This window comes from Trachurus japonicus, chromosome 10 (genome assembly GCF_045865225.1).
Source record: "Trachurus japonicus isolate A0001 chromosome 10, Traja_1.0".
NCBI classification, from domain to species: domain Eukaryota; kingdom Metazoa; phylum Chordata; class Actinopteri; order Carangiformes; family Carangidae; genus Trachurus; species Trachurus japonicus.
Genome location: NC_140916.1, coordinates 23,604,195 through 23,624,573, shown reverse-complemented (window position 1 = coordinate 23,624,573; position 20,379 = coordinate 23,604,195).

Here is a 20,379-nt window from a genome sequence, read left to right as displayed (position 1 = left end):
AGTGATCTGGTTTGCATTCCCTCTCAAGTCGGATCCATCCACAGAAGTTATTAAAGAGCGTTTGCTACGGCCGAGGCCTGAATTGATTAGAATCATACACAGGCCCCTCTCTGCTTTCTTGCTCACCATCCCATCCCTCAGCACATCCCTCTGGATGTAATGGGATACAGCCATGGGGCTGTTCAAAGGCACAGCTTCAGTATAAACACAGAGAAAGGCAGAGAGAGAGAGACAGAATTCACCATGCTGGATGTTTTAATGGGTAGATGTTTTTCACTGATTATGACGAGCAACTCACGTCTCATGGTGTGTTTGACAGTACAACTCTATATCGATCGTATTCATTGTTGATCTGAGAGTGTGTGGGACTAATTTGGTGAAGGCACACTCATGTTTCAGCGCTGCCTCTGTTTATTTTCAGTCAACCAGACATCTGTATTTCTCATAAACTACCTCAGAGGGTGTTGTGGTCTGAAGCAGTGATGAATAAAGCCTGGTAAAATCTGGGTGTGTCCGCTTGTGGTTTGATGATGTATACTACTGTAAGGCCACATTTGAAAGAGACAGTCCAGCGGTCTAATTCCTTAACAGCATCAGTCCATTTATATTGCCAGTATCAGACCATATGTGGGCTGATGATATAGAATGGCTTAATAGACAACTAATTTCAGGATTTAAGTACAGGCAGTCTTGGATGCCAGCCTGGCGCCTGCTAATACATTAAAACTCACATAAGGTTTCTGAATCCAGTAAATATGCTAAATATACTATGTGGCACAAGTCCCACCACAACATTGTTTTGCGGTCTAAATTGCTTCTACAGACTGGGAGGGGCATCTGAGCTGCTATTGGACCCCGGAGTCCCCTTTTTTGTTGTTTGTGTGCATCTACGTGTCTGTGTTCATTTATGAGGTTTATTTGTGTACCAGACTTGGACCCGCACCACCATAAACATGGTGGGAGCCCCAGTGCATTAATGCACAGGCTGAGGCTGAGCCCAATAATCACCTGGCTCTGTCTGTCTGTCTGTCTGGGTAGTGTATCGAGACGCACACACACACACAGAGCCAACTCTGCTATTTACACATTAACAACAAAAAAAAAGAGAAGAGAAACACAATCAGCTATTATAGCGCTGTTGCTTTCATTAATATGTTCTTGGCAACAATGCTGAGGGAATCAGAAATAGGCCTAATTGCAAATGAATCTCGGGGGCTTGCCCTGGACATGATCACTGCTTCCTCTGCTGCCAGCTGGTCTGGGTTGGATTTGTAATGTTTTAATGTAATACATCTCTGGAGTTATCCAGTTTAAAATCACACTCATCAGTGTTCACATGGCTGCAGCAGCCAAAACAAACAAACACCGGATGTTGCGAAAAAGAAATTTGGTTGGTTTGAGTTTATTAGTAGAAGAGCAAACAGAACTTTTTATTCGTTGATTTCCAAGTATGGACAATGCACCACCAAACAGACCAAGTACAAGGTGAATGATCTGCTGAGAGAAGCTAAATAAATATCCGGACCCCCCACAGGTCTGTATCATAGACTAGTGGCAACCATAACAAGAGGAACATGCTTTTCACATGTAGTCCAGGTTGTAATCTGTGCAGGACATTCCTCAATTCAAAGGAATGTCATGTGGCAATTTTACTACTTATTTGCTCTATTGTCAGGTTAAGTGTTAAAGAATTAAGGGAAGTGGGTGGGAGCTCAAGCTTTAGAAAAACAGAACAGCCCACACACACTCACATACTGTAGGCCATGACTCAGCTGCAGACACTGTTTCTCATGCTGTATCTATCCTGCCTAATTTGTTTTATTACCCGAGTAATTAAAACTGAGCATTTAATGGCAGCGTTTTGTCAGATGTCTGTCAGATCAGCATATGTGCACGCTTACGGATCAAATGATGTGACATTCTTGTCTGATTCTGTTTGTTTCAGCCCATTTCCATCTCAAATGCCTTTCAGCTTTGTAGCTGGGCCTCTCTGCAGATGGGACGGGAACAAGGCAGGAATTATTCTCCGAACAAGAGGCTCACTCTTTGTTTGGATCAACGCTCTGCAGAATGTAATCAAAATTTACCGGGAGACAAAAACAAAATGCCAAACACTGATCTGGTTCACTGCCACACAGGCTAAAGACTTAATCTGTGTCACACAATGCAAGGTTCTGACAAAATATTTATTCATTTTACCTCCTGCAAATTACATTAGTGCCTTGGCCCAAAATATCTGATGTGGTCATTGTGAATGTGTAATGTAGTGAAATGTCAGGAAATCAGAGGCCCCAGTGTGTGTGTGTGTGTGTGTGTGTGTGTGTGTATGTATGAGTGCATGTGTGTGTGTGTAGGTGTGTGTGTGTGAGAGTATGTGAGAGAAAAAGAAGTAGAGAAAGTAAGAGAGACTTACTGCTTTTTCATGATGCTCTTATTTCCAGCTCCAGAGCTGCACAAATTCACTCTTAGCCTAGTTAGAGAATAATATGAGTGGAAATCTACACATCAATAATTCAAACAGGTTGCACCACACAAGCTAGTTTTTAATTCATTTCCAATCCAGTCTTACTGTAGTGTGGTGACTTATCAGAAATCTCTCGGGGTGTGTTTGTTCAGTTACAGTACCGTGTTCCCCTCACGCCCCCGCATGCATCGCATCTGCTAACAATTAAATTCATACCTTCATACCTCCTGCCATCTGGGCTCTGCATGGTCTTCTCTCCACTCTTTTTTCTTTACTTTAAATTAAGAGAATAAGTTGAATCATTTTCCAGTCTGCAGGCTCATATTTATTCTCAGGACACTAGAAGCTTTGTTGGTTCAGTATTTTTTTCTCAACCCCCGTTCTACACTTCTCCGTGAAAATAAGCCACTGGAGAAGGTTTCAATGCGTCACCTGGGAATAACTTACTGTAACAAGATTTGCTGACTTAATGTACAAATAACGCAGCTGCAAAAACATTCATGTCAAATGATGTTGTTAATAGTGAGCTGTAGTCAAGAATGATTTCATTCATAATGCAAAATAAGTTCACGGGGCTTATTCAGAGAGAAATGTGATCAAAGAGCAACGACTGAAGCTCAGTGTCACTTCACTAGCCAGGTAGAGCCTGAGGGATAGCCAACCCGGTGAGTCAGGCTGTAATAGGTGTTCCTGCTGTTCACATTTAAGCAGAATCTCGACAGTATGTTCTGCTCATCACTGCCGCTCCATGGGTTTAATGGCCTTTCACTGGCCAGCAGTGGATACTCTGAATCGAGTGGAGCTGCTGGCAAGGACAAGACTTTTCCGTTAAGGAGAAACTGCTAAAAGAGTCCACTGAGGCCCACGGATGGGTCACAGTAAAGCAGCTTCACCAGTAGTTGGAGATGGTTATATATCCTCTTTGGCCAGGCTCAAGACACCACAAGAGACAGACAGTTTTTGAAGAGGACCCCTGTGAGCTGCCCACCGGCCGCCCGACAGATGGGACTAACAGGAACACAGACAGTTCCCCATTCATCCTGGAAAAGACATACTCAGGACCTGATAATGAGCAGCGACGTCTCACATCTCACATTTCACTCTCACTCTCACTCTCCAGCATCCCACTTCCTTCGTGAACAATGATGAATAAAAAAGTTTTCATGAGTTCTCCCAACAGGAAGAAGCACTGACAGGAGAATGAGCTACTCATGAGTTCAGCCAGTGTAATGAGATTGAACTTAATGTTATCCGTACATGAAAGGTTGTACATGTAGCCCAGTAATTATGACAATGAGTCTTTTAAGTGTCATGACTCTACCCACAAACGGTGGGAGCTTGGTGAGTGTTTTTTATGGCTCACAGTGATTGGTCCTTTTCACCACAATGACTTATCCAATAATGGTTTGTACCAGTAAAGAGTTTGAGAAATCCCCGAGTCAAACCCTGGCCTAGACAGTGTTGGGAAAGAATTTCCTCTGTAAAAGTTACAGGCAACTTGATCACACTTGTACGTAACGGAAACTTTTGACACATTCATGACAGCAAAGTGAATCTGTGTGAACATCAGCTTTAAAGAGACTCAGATCTGCAGGTTTTATGGGACTGTGATAAAACAAAGGAGTAGTGGAGCTTGTTGTGGAAGTGGGGTGGGCACTTAGAGGTTTCCAGTGTGTGTGTGTGTGTATGATCACATATTAAACACTTTCGTTTCTTTGACTTGAATAGTTCTGGATAAGTATCTTCATGGTGGTTTCTAGTCTGAACACTGAAAACTGGATGGGATCATGCCCACGTACATTTGCAATAAATTTGTAATGTAATGATGTACAGATTGTGGGGAGAATAAGCATTAAAAACTACAGCATGTTTACTGACGCATGCTTTTTTTTTACCTACTAAGCTGGACAAGCGTTTACGTGTGGGGAGTGGGGATATGTTGAAATAACAAAGCTTATCATTGTTTGTAACATTGGCTCACAGTCTATTATTACATACCAGAATCCCTATCTGGCAAAACTGATTTATTAGGTTGCTAATCAGCTTTATATGCCTCTGGGTTTTGGGAGGTGATATTACTGTTGATCTGTGCTGAAAAAATTTGCTTCTGTGGTGTTCAATGTCCGCTCTGAACCTCTGTCACTGCCCGTCACAGCTGAGGAGACATGTAAGCACTGATGGTACACAATATAGTGACATGAGGTTCCCTAAAGACACACATGACTGATGATTTCTTGGGTAACACTTTACTTGAAGGTATCGTCACAAGAGTGACATGACACTGTCATAAGACTGACATGACACAGTCATGAATGTGTCATAAACATTATGTCAATGTCATTACGTTGTCATTAAGTGTCATTCGGTTTTTGTAGGGTTAGGTTTAGGGTTAGGGTTAACTGAATGACACTTAATGACAACGTTATGACATTGACATAATGTTTATGACACGTTCATGACTGTGTCATGTCAGTCTTATGACAGTGTCATGTCACTCTAATGACGATATCTTCAAGTAAAGTGTTACCGATTCTTGATTTGTACAAAAATATTGTCAAAAAGTTTTGTTTTTTAAAAATATTTTATACATGCATTGTCAATCTCTGTATTATTCAAAAGCATTTACTACAATTCTGGTGTAATTCTGGTTGCTATCATAATTAACAGTAGTTTAATGGCTTCTATTGATCACTGTGGAGACAAAGCAAAACTTGGACACTGTAAAGTATGTGCTAGTTTTGTCTTCGCAGTATCACCATATGCCCATGGAAAGAGCTGCGATGATAGCTTTTATATTAAACAGTAGTTACATTTTCATACAGCAAATAACCCAGCCTTTTGTTTAAATCCCAAACTCACTCTACATTTTTTGTCCCACTTAGTGAAAGGATGTAAGAACAGCAGAGTCTCCATATTTCATCCTTCCAGCTGCTCTGTTTTCTGGTGTGTAATGAGAATTACAGCCTCACAGGGCCACTAGCATGGTGACAGATTTTTGGTCTTGTTGTATTTTTCTTTTCAAACACTGTGAGAGCAAAGCAGCTAGTGAAGCTCCTCCTTGGTTCTCCTCCATCAACTGTGACCGTTAATGACACATACTGTAACTCTTAAAATCGCTCACTGGGGAAACTAAATACCAGACAAGACTGAAAACATTCTTTAATACCACAGGTGGGCGATTCAGTCTATGAAAACACAACGTGGAGGAACATTAACTCTTTGAAGCTGGTGCGCCTCCTTTCACAATGCCCTTGTGAACTATGCTATATTCTTGCCAGGTGATTCAGAAGACTGGATCCTCTCTCTAGACTGTGTGTGTTGGTGTGTGGGAAATACAAGTGTATTTTTGCTTGTCCATGCACGCACACACCTCCACCAGAGCTGTTAAATCAGCCTAGGCGTATATTCAGCCTGCAACCTCACTGACAGCAGACATGGCCTCAGCCGGATGTCTGGGGAAGACACCGCTGCTCTGACATCATTGTCTCTTCCCATAAATACCAAATCCTCCATCACATCCGCTCCTGCACCTGACCCCCGACAGGCACTTAGCAAGGCAGGGCAATGTGCAATCAATACTGAAATTATTCACACGGCATGCAGAGGAAGTGTCTTTTCCAATTTAAAGTGAACTCATTTGTTATTGTAAAGAGGATGTTACACCTTAGGCCATCCAGGCTGTTTATCTATAACTGCCTGTGAATGCTGCTTGGGTTCAATCCCATCTGCTCAGCATATGGGTTTGAGAAGAAAAGGCTCTTTAGTCTCTACAATGAGCAATTAAGAAAACATGTTTTTTCACCTGATACAATTTGTAATGGAAAACCCATCTACGCCTCGAGAAAACCCCTCATCCACTACTGTTGCCAGCCACCCACCTGGATGATACCACTGTATCCGCCGTACTATGCTCAGAAATGCAGCACACTAAATGAAAACAGACATCAGAGGATTTTTTTTCTCTATTTAAATCATCTTGCACAAGCTTGTTTTTAGGTTTCTGCTCCATTGGCACGACCGAGGGAGAAATAATGTTCATGCAAACTGCTGAATCCCCATAACCTCTCTTGTGTGGATGCCATAGCCTGCAGCTCTCTTGATTATTACTCTTCCAGTCAAAATGCAGGCATTCCAGACAGCAGAGATGACTGTGTTGTAAATAGACAAAACATGCTTCAACAAGCTTCCGACATGGTCTCCTATTTTTTGTGACAGTTTCTTTCTTTTACTTTCTGTCTCTATTTTGACTTTCTTTCTTGGCTTTTCCTCCTCCAACCACAGATATTCTGTGAGAACCAAGAGCTTGGTTCAGAAAAATGAAGTGCAATGAAAATGTCTTTTTATGATCGAGCCAAGGTCTGAGCAGTTAGAGTTTGAAGACTCGCTGCTGCTTTCCCATGAGTTCTTTCTGCATGACCTACGGTTATTTTATGCTAATGGCAGTTAAAGGCTTGGCTCTGTGGTTTGTCTGTCTGTGAGAGTCAGATGGATCCAAACGAAGCTTCAGAAACAGTAAAGGTAACCACAGAGCAGAACGACCCCATAGACAAATAACATAAATACTGTGCTTTCTTGGCATGTAGCATAATGTGTATATGTCTGTCAGTCTGTGTGTCCGTCCCCTGCATGCGTAAGCTCACATTGTGTTTTTTTTATGTCTCTGTGTGTGGTGGCATTCGATTGTGTGCACTCACAAGCACACACAAATACAATACGTGCCTGTCTGTGTGCGAGTCTGTTTAGTCTACAGGCAGAGGAAAGGAGCTTGTGGTTTGACAAAGACGAATAGCCGAGTTTGTTCCTCCTCTGTGAACGTGTATCAGCACATGATCTCATCACTTCCATTTTCATGCCATCGGCTGGCTGGCTGTTGGTCAGTGTGCTCCGGGCATGCTCAGGCACTCTTATGCATACTGCATGATAAGTAGGATGATCGAAAAAAAGAGAGACAGTGAGAAAAAGACAGAGTGAGGTCGGCTGCAGTGGGTGATTAGTTAGGCGGTATGCCATTGTCACAGGATAGAGCAAGCTACTTTGTGGTATTAGAGTGTTAACTACATGTGCTACATCAGCGCAAAAATATGCTGAGCAGCAGCAGCCCATTTCTTTTGTGGAGAGAAAATCATTATAATGAAATTATAACACACACTTGTAGGTAACAGGCAACAGTAACCAAAAGCTATGAATGCAAATGGAGTTAACGTATCAGTCAAAACCTCAAAGCTCAAAACTGCCAGTTGCCAGTAATATTAGTTTGAGGCTGAATTTATTGCTTTGCATAGCATAAATTGGTTGTGTACCTAATTATTTTGGTAGATTTTCTTTTTTTAAAGTAGAGGCAAAAATGTTTTAAGCATTTTAAAGCTGCAATAATGAACTTATTGGCCACCTGGGGTCAGCAGAAACAAGTTCCGTAATTACTCTCATTTACACTCTGTTTTTGGTCCTCAACTACTCTTGAGGGAAATCCTACGGCCGATAACTTGCTCAGCAGGTAGCCAACTGAAAACAGCTGCCTTGAAGGCAAGGAACATTTAAAAAACATGCCATAAGAGTTGTGAGAGTGAATTAATGTTATGTGAAAAAAAAAACAATGAGCTGAAATACACTAAAACGGTGGTGAACTGCAGAGTAGGGATGGGCGATGTCAAATTATGGATGATCTAACTTTGGAATAGGTTGGACTTTTCAGGTCAGTCGTACAGACCATGTCATTAGGAGATGCTATAGAGAGATATCTAATTTCAAAAGTTCAGCTGTTAACCAGTCTACAGTAACTGTCCGACCACCAGCCTGCTAACTGCAGCTGACGGCCACAGACATTGACGTGCTCTGCAGGCTCAGTGAACTTAGCGAATGTACCAGTTTTCCACCTGAGCAGAACAAGAACCACTATCACCAACTGTTGACCAAGAGTTACTGTAAAGTCTCTCATGAGAGACCAACATGCAGGCAGGGAAACACAAAGCAGGATGAGACATGGCTAATTGGTTAAAAGCAACCACAAGAGTTTCAAATTAAAATACTTCCACTTCAGAAATAGTGCTCTGTCCAGACAAATAATCTATATGAACTACGTAAAAATTGTGATTTGTTACGACAGAGATTTAGCAGTGAGTAGACAAATGTTTGAAAGAAGTGGCAGAAAAAAATCAAATCACAACTTCCAGTCAGGACTTTCACAATAAAATCAGAGTAGAAACAAATTGTGAGTCAAGATTCTTAGTAATTTGACCTATTGTTCTTATTAAAAAAATAGATAACAAATACAGATTTGAATCAGGACAATTAACTTGTATCACAAATACTGCAACTACTTAAAAAGGATCTACAGCCTGTCCCTGTTTACAAGCTATTTTGTCTTTACTCCCACAATGTACAGCAGCTCATAAATGGCATTTAACACCACCATAAGACCACGTTCCCAGTGGAGGTAAAATCAACTTTTGGCCTACAGTGCATTTGTTATTTGGCTCTGAAGTCATGACGTGTAATTTGTTACTGTCGTTTGAGTCTTATCACAGTTCCTGCAGTCCTGTTACTCCTTGCTCAGGCTCACTAACATTTCCCGCCATATTTCTTTGATTAGGAGCACATCTGAGTCCTATTAAAACTTCCACATGCAGATCCAGGGGCTGCAATGGAGCTGGATGGAAAAGTTATTTTTTTCCCTCCTTCCCTTCTTTTCTTTCTTTTTTTTTTCTCAACCATCCACAGTCCAAACTGAGCAGTCAGAGACAGACAGCAGTATCTGTTTCATAGGGAGGATTTAGGGTGCAGGAATTGTAAGTGTCAGAGCAAGTGTTTCCTCATTAACACATTCCTGTTTTAGTGACACACACCACTCAGAGTTTTAGCACTTGAAGTTGAGCTTATCATCAAATGAGCCACTAAATGTTTTTTCAATGGTTTAACCAACACCATACATGGCAATTGTTTTGAAAGATTGCTGGATATGTGCTGTCGGCCTTTGGCGACACAGTAAAGCCCTGCGCTAAATGTCAAATCCTGGGAAATATGTTAGAGTGGGTGACAGTTCCATTGCACTCGTATTTCACAATTTAATTTTCCAGGATTTAAATAGGAAAGGAAAAAAGTAAATGCAGGGAAATAATCTTTTTGACAGTGCTGGACATGTGCTGACTGTTGCACAACCATAAGGCCATATAAGCAGTTGTGGACAATGGCAAGCTGCAGCCAAGTGGGCCGCTGCCCTGCAAGGACAATAGGAAGTGATATGACTAATCCATGGATTCCAGGGAGGAAATGACACACTGTGGAAAGCCTCAGAGGCCTTGAATCCCACAGAACATCAAGCAATGTGGAGTCCACCCCTGAAGGAGAGGAAGTTATTTCACAAAATGGGCACATCTTCCAATTCCTGCACAACTGTTCCTCTGGCCAACTTGTCACTGACAAGAGTGACAGTACAGTGTATGAGGCGAGAGATGAATTCTGATGGATGGAGAGACATGAAGTTGACACAACAATGGCTCAGCTCCTACCCTGCCTGCACAGTATGTGTATCTCTGCGCCCATCATGGCTCTGGGGATGACACTGTTTGTCTCTTTGCTGGTCGGCCCATCACTTTTATCCAGGCTGAGATATCTTGACAACATTTGGATGGATTGGAACTAAATTTCATTCAGATATTTGTGGTTCTCATTTAATCCTACTGGCTTTGGTGATCCTCTGATTTTTCATCTAGTGCAATCATGAGGTTGACATGTGTGGCTTTAAGTGAAACATCTCCAAAGATATTGGAAGTATTGTCTTCAAATTCAAATTTGTCTCAGCCGTTGGTTTGTGATAATACTTCAGATACTAATGATGTTCCCATCAGCATGGGTTTTGTATTTTGCCAAATCCTATCTTTAACAAGCATTGCCACATGCTTGTCTGATGTTAGCAGTTTGCTTGGAGCACAAGGACCGCCACACGGAAGTGCTAGCATGGTTAGCAAATGGAGCATTCATTATTACCCCACCTGAATTTAATTCCTGAGAATGTGGAAAAGGCTATACATATTCTATAAATATGAAATGTACATAAATTATTATTCATCAGCTGAATGATAGACACAATAAAAAAAATCTGATAATCCTATAGACTTTGTTTCTGGTGTCTTTGGGGACAACAATGGAAGATTTGGTAACACTTTACAATAAGGGTCCCTTAATTAACATTAGTTAGTACATTATTAAGCATTAATTAATAATAAAGTGTTACCAAAGATTTGGACTCAGGATCTCAAGTACTCTCTGTCCATAACACATGTGCTTGCAATACACAAGCCTGATGTACTGGGTTTGTCCCAATATGATCAGTTTAATACATCTGCACAGAGTCAGAAGTCAGAAACATTTTCACTTCTTTTGGATTGATCAAAGTTTTGAACACCATATGGGATATATTACCATTCATGCCCTGTTTCATATTGGCTACCAACCTCTCTATATCATAGCAGATTCATGGCTCTGACAAACCAGCTATTTCAGGTCATACACCCCTGCCACAACAACCCAAGCATGTTGTAATTTGAGCCAGTCACCAGGATTTAATTGTCCACTTTTTTGCCAGAAAACATAAATCAGTTGTCTGCATCCTCTCAGTGTCAGCTCCCTTCTGCATTGCAAGCATCTGCCAGGTCTGTCCACTCCTGACTGTACAACGCTGGGGTGGACCATAACCAACCTTGAAATCTGCAGTTGAGGAAGCTCAGGCAACTGGTACTAGGGTGGTAAACGTGAAGTTCAAAACCTTGACCTTCTCCAATGGGAAATGGGACAGAACATGATGTCAACACGACAAGAGGTAGTAGAAACAAAAAAACAAACTTATTTAGTTTTGAATTCCACAAGTTATCGATCCCTTTTGGTCGATAACATTTCATTTTAGTGTGCTCGAAATGAAAACACGATCTGATAACATCTGGGCACATAATCAATAGTAACATATTGCTAATGAATGAATTTGACATAATAATAAAGCTGGGCTGGTTGCTTGTTTTCATAAGTTCCTATTTCCTGCATGTCTGGCTCTTTTCTGGGATTAGCTAAGTGTTTGCAATGTCCAAGTAAAACAAAGATGACGTTGGTAGCTTGAGTTCTGCCCTAAACCACCATCCGATCCATCTGCTGATCTCAGCCTAGATCCTGTCCAGACAATACCCAGCTTCCCCCTGCTGCACCAATCAAAACACATGCCATTATATGTCAGCTGGGTGAGAGGCCTGGAGACGAAAACAAGGAGAAAGGAGAGGGAAGGTGACAGACAGAGAAAGGGAGGAGGAGGTATAGAGACAGAAAAGCCAGAGGAAGCTGTTACTGCTGAAAAGCCAAAGTCATCAAATGAAGAGAGGCGTTTGTGTCGTCTATTTCGACCACCCTCTCCGCCTTTGTTTAGTCTTTTGTAGTATTCCCATGCCCATAACTCTGCTAACTATGTCGCCTCTACTCTCCAGTGCTCTCAAAGAAAACCCTTTCAGTGGGATGGAGAGTGGTCCTCAGTCACCATTGCTGTGCAGACCAGTGCTCTGATGAACCGAGGGGATTCGGGCTGCTGGTTGGGGGCGGTGAACTTGGTCCTCTGCTAGTACTCTCTGACAGTCTCTAATCCATTTAGGTTGAATCCTGGCAGAGAATCTGAGGTATGACAAAGCCCAGCTCTGTCTCTGCGATCCAGCCCACTGGGTTTTAAGCTTTTACAGATGTGTGGAGAAAGTGGGCATGGAGCAGGCAAAGGCTGGGTTGGCTGACTAACTAGATGGGTACTAAATCAGCCTTTTTAACAACAGCCTAATGACTCTTTTGTATCTGCTTCCGGTCTACAGAACAAGGTTGGAGCTAACCAACACATATAATAAACTCAGCAAACCAGGGCCTTGTGGGTATTACCAAAACTGATAAGGCAGAATTTGTTTTTTTGTTGTGTACAGGGCAGACAGCCAAGCGTCTTATCGCACTGATGTTGTCTTTAGCTGATTTTTGTCCTGATGCTCTTTAGAAGTAGGAGGGTCTGACAAGGGATGTAATTTCTTTTGACTCAACTTTCCGTTAAGATCACTCGTGAGCGATTGTCATGCTTTTGCCATCAAGTACTGTAAACCACTGGAAACTCTGGAAAAAATGTAACATCTCTCTCCGATCAGACAAGTCGTAGCAGCTGTTGTGCCAAAAATGATATGGAAGACATCAAAGCAGACAGAAGATGCTGACTTTGATGGCAAGCAATACATCTAGATTATGTCATGGCTGCCGAATACGAAAAGATTTATTCAATGTGATGCAGAAACAGATGTCAGCAGTATGTGATGCCATGTGACTGCCCTTTATTTCCTTTCCCAGTCAAGAAAATTAGTTGGGTGGAGGGCTGTCCTGGTGAAAACCACATCCAGCTACTCTCTGAATCAATTTAGATTTGGTCTGATCAAGGCCAACTGCAAACTTCGAGAGACACGGCACATCGGGAACCTATTAAAAGGTGAAGGAATGAAAACAGTATACTCTACTGTACTACGGTACAATCAGAGATACATAAGCTGGAGTAGCAAATAATCATTTTACTAAAAGCTACACCCGTGAGCCAAGAGATACACTCCTAACAGAATGGAGAGGTTAGTTGAATGTGAACGGTGTTCACGGGTGAGATGAGGTGATGGATGCATGCATGACACACCAGACTGACTTGGACAGGATGACACAGGGTGTGTAGTTAAACTGAGATGATAGATTGTGGGTGTGTGTCTGTGTGTTTGTGTGTGAGGAGAGATGGAGTGCATGAGGATGTGGTAGCTGGCAGAATAAAATAGGTGCGTGTTAGGTATGATAGCAGCACTTTCCATGTGTCACTTCCTGACCATCTCTTTGCCAGCTAGCATGAATAGGAAGGTACTGTGCCTCTTTCTGTTAGCATCCCCCACAACACCCTTTCCTCCCCCTCCTCTTCCTCCTTTCGTCCACCTCCTCCTCCCTTCTGCTCAGAGCTGTCTAACACAGGCTAGGTCAGACTCCATTTCAGGAAAACAGTAACCCACACTAGTCTGCCAAACATTTGGAGCAAAGGTTTGAATGATGTGTGGGTCTTTATTTTTCAGACTTTCGACTAGGTCCAGCATGTCTCATGACCCTAATGTTTCATGCAGACCAAAAATAGTTGGGGAATTAATGTTGAAGAAGTTGCTTAAAGAGGAGGTGAAGTTTATCAAAAGTTCAGGAGCCAATAAAAAATCCCATCTGGACCACCAAACTGAAATGTTCTTGCTACACATGTTGGGGAAATGCTTATTCAGTAGCTATCTTGCTGAGAGAAAGATGAGATCATTGGCGCTGAGCACTAACTGTCTGTTCGGTGTTACGCTACAGCTATCTGGTTAGTTTTGTTTAGCATGGGCTGGAGACAGCTAGGCTAGCTTTGTCTAAGTTACAAAATCAACCACTTTGAAAACTAAAGTGTTTAACAACAAAAAAAGAACAACAACAACTGTAAAGACTGTAGTTTTATTACTGGAGGTATGCTCCAGACTATTTACTGGTTCTATAATCTGCTACACATTGTTTTTTGTACTGGTTAAACGAAGGAGATATAAAGTATTAAGTGTTGGACAGCTATAAAGTTGTGGTAGGCTGACTTTGTTACCTTCAGATGGAGCTGGGCTAACTGTGGTATCCCTCATACAAGGAACATCATACATGACAAACTATTTTACCGGACTAAATACGGGCAATGTGAGCAATCAAGTCAATAAAGACTCAACAATGAATGAAACACAACGATGTTAATATTGTCCACAGAATCAAAGAAAGAATAGAAACAATTCTTCTGGGATTTAATCCAAACCATCACTCTGCTCTGAGTTGGTAACCATCATGTGTGCTTTCCAATTGTAAGTCTTTATTACTGGCTACAACCAGGGTTAACTGACAGTTTGGTTTCTACCATATTTCCCCTCATAAACATTTAGTAATGGAAGGCAACACCACAGAAGTCATTAAAACAAGTGGCGAAAGAGTGACAAATACCTCTTTTTGTAGAAACTGCACACCCATATGTTTTGGGTTGAAAATCATATTCCAAGAAGAAATGAGTTCAGCTCACTTTATTTGACTGTAAAACTAAAACTCATATTGTCATAATACAAGAAATTGTAGCTGAATATAACACATTATTTCCTTTCCTGCTGGAGATGCCAGGATAGAAAACATTGGCTTGTAAGAAAAAGAGAGAGCCCAGGATCTGAAAAAGTCCTCAAGTGCAGCATAAACAATCACACAATTACAAAAATGTATGTCAAAAATGACCTTAAGTCAGATATTTGGCACTGCAGTGTTGTTTGTAATCTCATCAGGTATTGACATAACAGCCATGTAGCCTAGGTTATGAGAGTATCCTTGGAGACACAACCAAATATAAACAGCCTGAAATACGTGCCTGTCAATCTAGCCAGCGGCAGCAATCTGGGCCTATCCAGTTACAGGGCTGAATAAGAAAATTAGAAAACAAATAGCCAGCAGTACCAAGTTCCTGCGCAGGCTGACTCAAGAAAACCACCTTCTCCTGTTCCAGCCCACAGGTGATCAAGTCTGTGTAATTGCTTGTTAATAAATTCAGCACCACAGTCCCCGAGGTGTCTGGGATTCGGGCCCTGATTGAGGGGACATTTGACCCTCTGCTTGGGTCCTGGAGTTCTCTATCCTCCAAAGGGCTGTTTTAAGCACTAAAATGTTGCGCCTGGGTTTCAGTTTCGTGACCCACTTAAAGGCTATGTGCTGGCAAATGTGCCCGAAAGGTTTTCTCATCTGGCAGCAAAGCTGGTCTGCTCAACTCCTGGCCTGCCAAACTCACAAGCTTAGCAACTCCACTCTTATTTTTACTCTCCTCTAATTAAGGGGCTGGATTGACCAGGGAGGAGAGAAAAGGGAGGTATGGGCAAATGAAAAGGTAGTCAAACAAATAAAGGGAAGTAGAAGACAGTGAAGAAAAATAGCTGTGAACCAGAGGGAGAAAGGGAGAGTAAAGTGGGAGAATGGAGAGACATAGATGATTTTGTATTCTGCGCTGAAGGAAAAGGAATGCTTTGTTTAGATTTGAATGAGGTCATGTTATGATAACCCACAGCATGAAAATATTTAGGAACTCAGTGAAGTGAGGAAAAAAGGCCCTTAATAACAGATCATGTTGGACGATTGCTGGCACAAGTTCCTGCTAACGGTGTTGTGCAAGCCGCACAAGAAATATGAGGTCAATGCAGTCCTGAAGCTTACACCCACACTCAAAACCACCTCAGACGCATGTTGTTTTACTCATACCCTCAATTTTAAAGAGTTATCTCTACAGAAACGCAAAATTTTCTGATCTGTGTGAAACTTCACCCTGCAGGTGGTCCTGCTCTCAGCATTCAGGAAAAGTCTTCCAACACTGAACAGAGCGATGTTGATCCAGTGGGGAATGTGTTGCTCTTGCTGCGGGGTGAACAAGGTCAAGAACTCAGGGGTCAAGCTCATCCATCCTCTGGCAAAATGGAAAGATGTCAGGGGTGTATTACTACTGCAGCATGGATTACTCTCCTGTAGCTGTAGCTGTGGGTGAGCAACAGTGTGCAGTTTGTACTCTGTCGTGACTTTCCATTTCGTAGCCCTGTTAATACGCTGACGTTGGTGTAGATGGGATGTTACCCACTGAATACCATTAACACATTTAATGGTTAACAGCTGCTGACATGGAAAGACGACACACATGTAAGTCCCAGTGCGTGTATCTTCCTGTGAGGAGCCCTTACAGTACAGTGGAGTCTCAACCTTAATCAGAGGATGACAGGAAAGGAGAGACAGATGCATCAGATTTGTCTCAGACTAAAATATTCCTCTCCTTTGAAGACAGACTCTCTTCCCTCAGGACCACTCGCTTCATTCCCGTCTTCTAATTTCATTATTCTTCAACCTTCCTCTACCCTGTGACCAGGCCATTTCTGCTGCACTGCAATTTACTTTGCAGTGACATACATGGACAAGAACAGATTTTTATTAAGATGTTGTTGTCAGATGTAGTTGTAAAAATTGCTTTATGTTATTATCAGACTTAAGTGATTTAAAGAAATGTTGTTGCTTCTACCAGGCCAGCGCTGATTCTGTTCCACATTTTGACTCTGTCCCACACCCGCTCTCCTACCATGTTTTCTCAAAACTAAATGATCAAATTACAAACAACAGATGTGAAAGATTTGTGAGGCCTGTCTTCCAACAGTGAAGGTGGTGGGGTTGGGGGTGGGTTAAGGGGGATCTTAGATAAAGTCATTGTGGCTTGCTGAAGTGAAATTCTCCCCCCGCCGAAGTCAGAGGGCTGTCAACAAGATTATCTTCCCCGCGTAGGCAGGAAATCAAATCTGTGAGCCCCATCAACAGGAAATTAAAGAGAACAACATAGTTTAGACAAAAGCCAACAACTCCAGTCAAACCATATCCTCCCAACAGGAACGTCACCCAGTTACAAGACCTGACACTGCTTTAGGATGTCTTCATAGTGAAACACTCCTTAGGTAAGTCCAGTTTGTAGATAAACAGCAGCCAGAGCCCCCAGACACCAGACATCCTTCTGTAAATAATGTTTAGAAATGTGGACTTCAGACACCAGTGACTGTCGTCTCCAGTCCCTTGTCAGGCTTATCAGGCCTCATTTCATGTATATCTGTTTAGCTCTTTTGACACAGCCTCTTACATTATTATATAAACTCAAAATGGAGTTTACCTGCCCAGATAACAATCCGTCCCACTGAGGGAAATGAATTCAGTACAAACAATGTAAGAGCCAGCAGATCCCTATCACAGTGTAGAGGAGCATCTGCAATTCAGAGTACAAAACACACAAAACCTTCAGCCTATTCAGTGTAAAGTGAAGTTACTGTAAATCCTGTGTGAATGAAACCTACTGAAAAGCAGCTTAAATTTGAAATGACAAACACCCTCTTTGACGACAGTTATACTTCCCAAATCACACAAACTGATCTCATCTCAATGTCATACATGATCCTTGTTTTATTGTTTTAGCAGGGATAGCGAAGTACAATCTGTCTTAAATTCCACGGGCATGACGGCGATTCGTAAATTAGGCCTGTGTTGTCTGCCGACAGTCCTGAGGGATCTGGAGCCCGACTCTGTTTCCACAGCTGAGCCTGAGTATCTATAAAACTCTTTTACAGATGATGATCTCATTAATTCGGTGCATTGACAGGTGCAGCTAGAAATCCACATCACTTAGGACTTCAATCAATCAATCAATCAATCAATCAATCAATCAATCAATCAATCAATCAATCAATCAATCAATAATGCATGAATGAATGACTAACTCAACCCACATCTATGGATCTGCATTAGTGGCGAGACAATTAATTATGCAGGATGTTGAATCTCTAAACTAGCCAGGAGAATAATAATTGTTACAAAAAAAATACTATGTCTGCATGCTGTCGGTAATAAAATTTTGAATTACATGCTTCATAATTTATGGGTTTTGTTGTAGCTACATGACTGTGGTCATTATCCAGAATTTTTTTTTTTTTTTTTTACAATGCACGTGTTTAGCAAGTTAACTTTAGAAGAAGAAAAGTCGAGATAGAAATGACAGCAAAAAGGGAGGTTTGGTTTTCATTTACAGCCTCCTACATATGGCACTTAAAACCACAACTACCATGCAAGGGTGTTAGTAGAGGTTGCTATAGTAACATCCTTCAAACACACCAGCAAGAAGCTGCAGAGTTAGGCTGCCACATGTAGCCTACAGTAGCTACGTGAATGGAAATAGCCCTACTTGTGTTTTAAATCTGTGGTTCACCGACTCTTTGTTATCATGAATGAACCCACATCACAGGTTATGGTGTTAATTAAGTTAATGCATATTTTGGTCATTGTTTTCTATTTTGTATTAGTCTCATTAAAGTAGGATTAAAGGGCCTGAAGTGGTGAATGTTTATTTGAAAAAGAGCAACGATTTAGGATGGGAGACTTTCTGTAACAAGATTGATGTGTATGAAGTCTGGGGTGGTGTTTAGCTCAGTTGGTAGGCTATGAAGCCATGATCTTGCAAGTAAAAACACACACTGTTGATATAAAAGCATAGGCTACAATCTGTATCAATGCATTTTCTACTTTTCAGGCTTGTAAGTTCCATCTGTGTGGGACTTTTATTGTCTTGAATCATTCTAAGGGACTCTTCACCCTCACCCCTGTGAAACTTGCCACTGATAGAGTCCAAAGCAAATCCACATCTACAGTTTGACATTTCATGTTCCTGCACTATAAATCCAATGAAGTCCTCATTGATTCTCTACATTGATTTAAGGTAGCCCCTCCTGGGTGAAATACAGTGCTGTTCAGTAATGGGAATTTGTGTGTGTATACTGGATGTGGATATACAGTATTTGTAGTGTGGTGTGGTGGTGGGTCATGTTGGGCTGGGCTTCTGTGGATTTGGCTGCATGCCCTGGGACGTCTGTACAGCGAAAACCAGCCACCTCTGCCTTCAACATCTATCCACACGTTCTCAGTTGACAGCACACTTTCAGCAGGACTTAATGGGGCTTAGCTGCTCAAGAGGCCTCTGGCTATACCGTCCACAGTGAGACAACAATAGTGCTTCTATTACAAGTGTTACCCTAATTGAAATCCTCTATTTATTGAACATTGTATTATTGCTGGTGTGTGGCTGAATTTCTGTGGGGCAAGTAATTCATTTTTGAAATTAATGAACCTTGTTTTGGCGGATACTTGTAGACCACAGAGGATTATCCTGTGCCGGGTATCACTGAACTAAGATCTTAGTGTGGCAGGTGCAGAAATGTCTGACTCTTTTCAATAAATGTCAGGGGAACTCAAGTTTCGCTCTGTTTGCTATTATAAGCAAATAAATTAGTGTCATTTATCTTTCAGGGCAACATGTCCTGTGCCTAGAATTATGTGTCTGTGCACAGATAAGTCTTTTGGAAAGTTCAGGCCAGGGCATGACTCAGTATTGGCAGCTTTACTGCCCAAGGTGATCTTTACAGTAGGAACACTATGCGCATGGTGTAAATGCTTGTGAAATCTGCTCTTGTTAAAAAAAAAAAAAAAAAAGCTTTTTGGTGGAATATGCTTATTCACTTATTAGCTTAGGGCGCTTACATACTAAATACTAAATGAAAGTGCATGCTGGGCCTGCAGTCTTCTGCATCTCTGTTGGACGGGGGCTCAGAGGAGGTGTCGAGGGTCAGTTACTTTCTCAGAGCGATCATTTCAACCCTGCCTCCAGAGTCAACATTCCACCCTGTACCTACAGCTGTCTGCATGCAGACCGGGAGCGAAAGTGAGAGGAAATGAGAGAGAAATGGAAAGAAAATGACAGAAAGAACATTAGTGGAGTAAGAGTTTTTTTTTTCTCCACCTCCTGAAAAGCTAAGGTTTCACAGGTTTGGCTTCCCCAGCTTCGGAAGGCCCGAATGACTACTGTTATTCATGCGGGTAGACATCATCAATTACCTCTAATTAACCAGATGATGGTCTGGTGAGCAGAAAATGAAGGAGGCAATTAATCACTCGGGGCACCTCCAGGCCTACTGTTCAACTTAAAGAAAGGGGGAATGTAAATCAAAAGAGTTCGTGGGTCTTTTGTACGTCTCCTCCTTGTGCCCAGGAGCAGGACACATCCAAACCATTGTGGTCCATAAGCAGCGGAAAATGGAGACTCCTCTGAGGAGTGTATTGGCAGAATCTATCCACCTGACGAAACTAATGGAGAAAACACCCCCTTCATCCTCATGCATGTACAGTACACACTGACAGTTGACCCATGAGAGAGGTAGTGCGTATAGAGTTATTAGATTGGAGGGAATTTACTGCCTCTGTTGAGGTGCAGCTTTTCTCCTCTCTTCTTGCTTGCTTCTGTC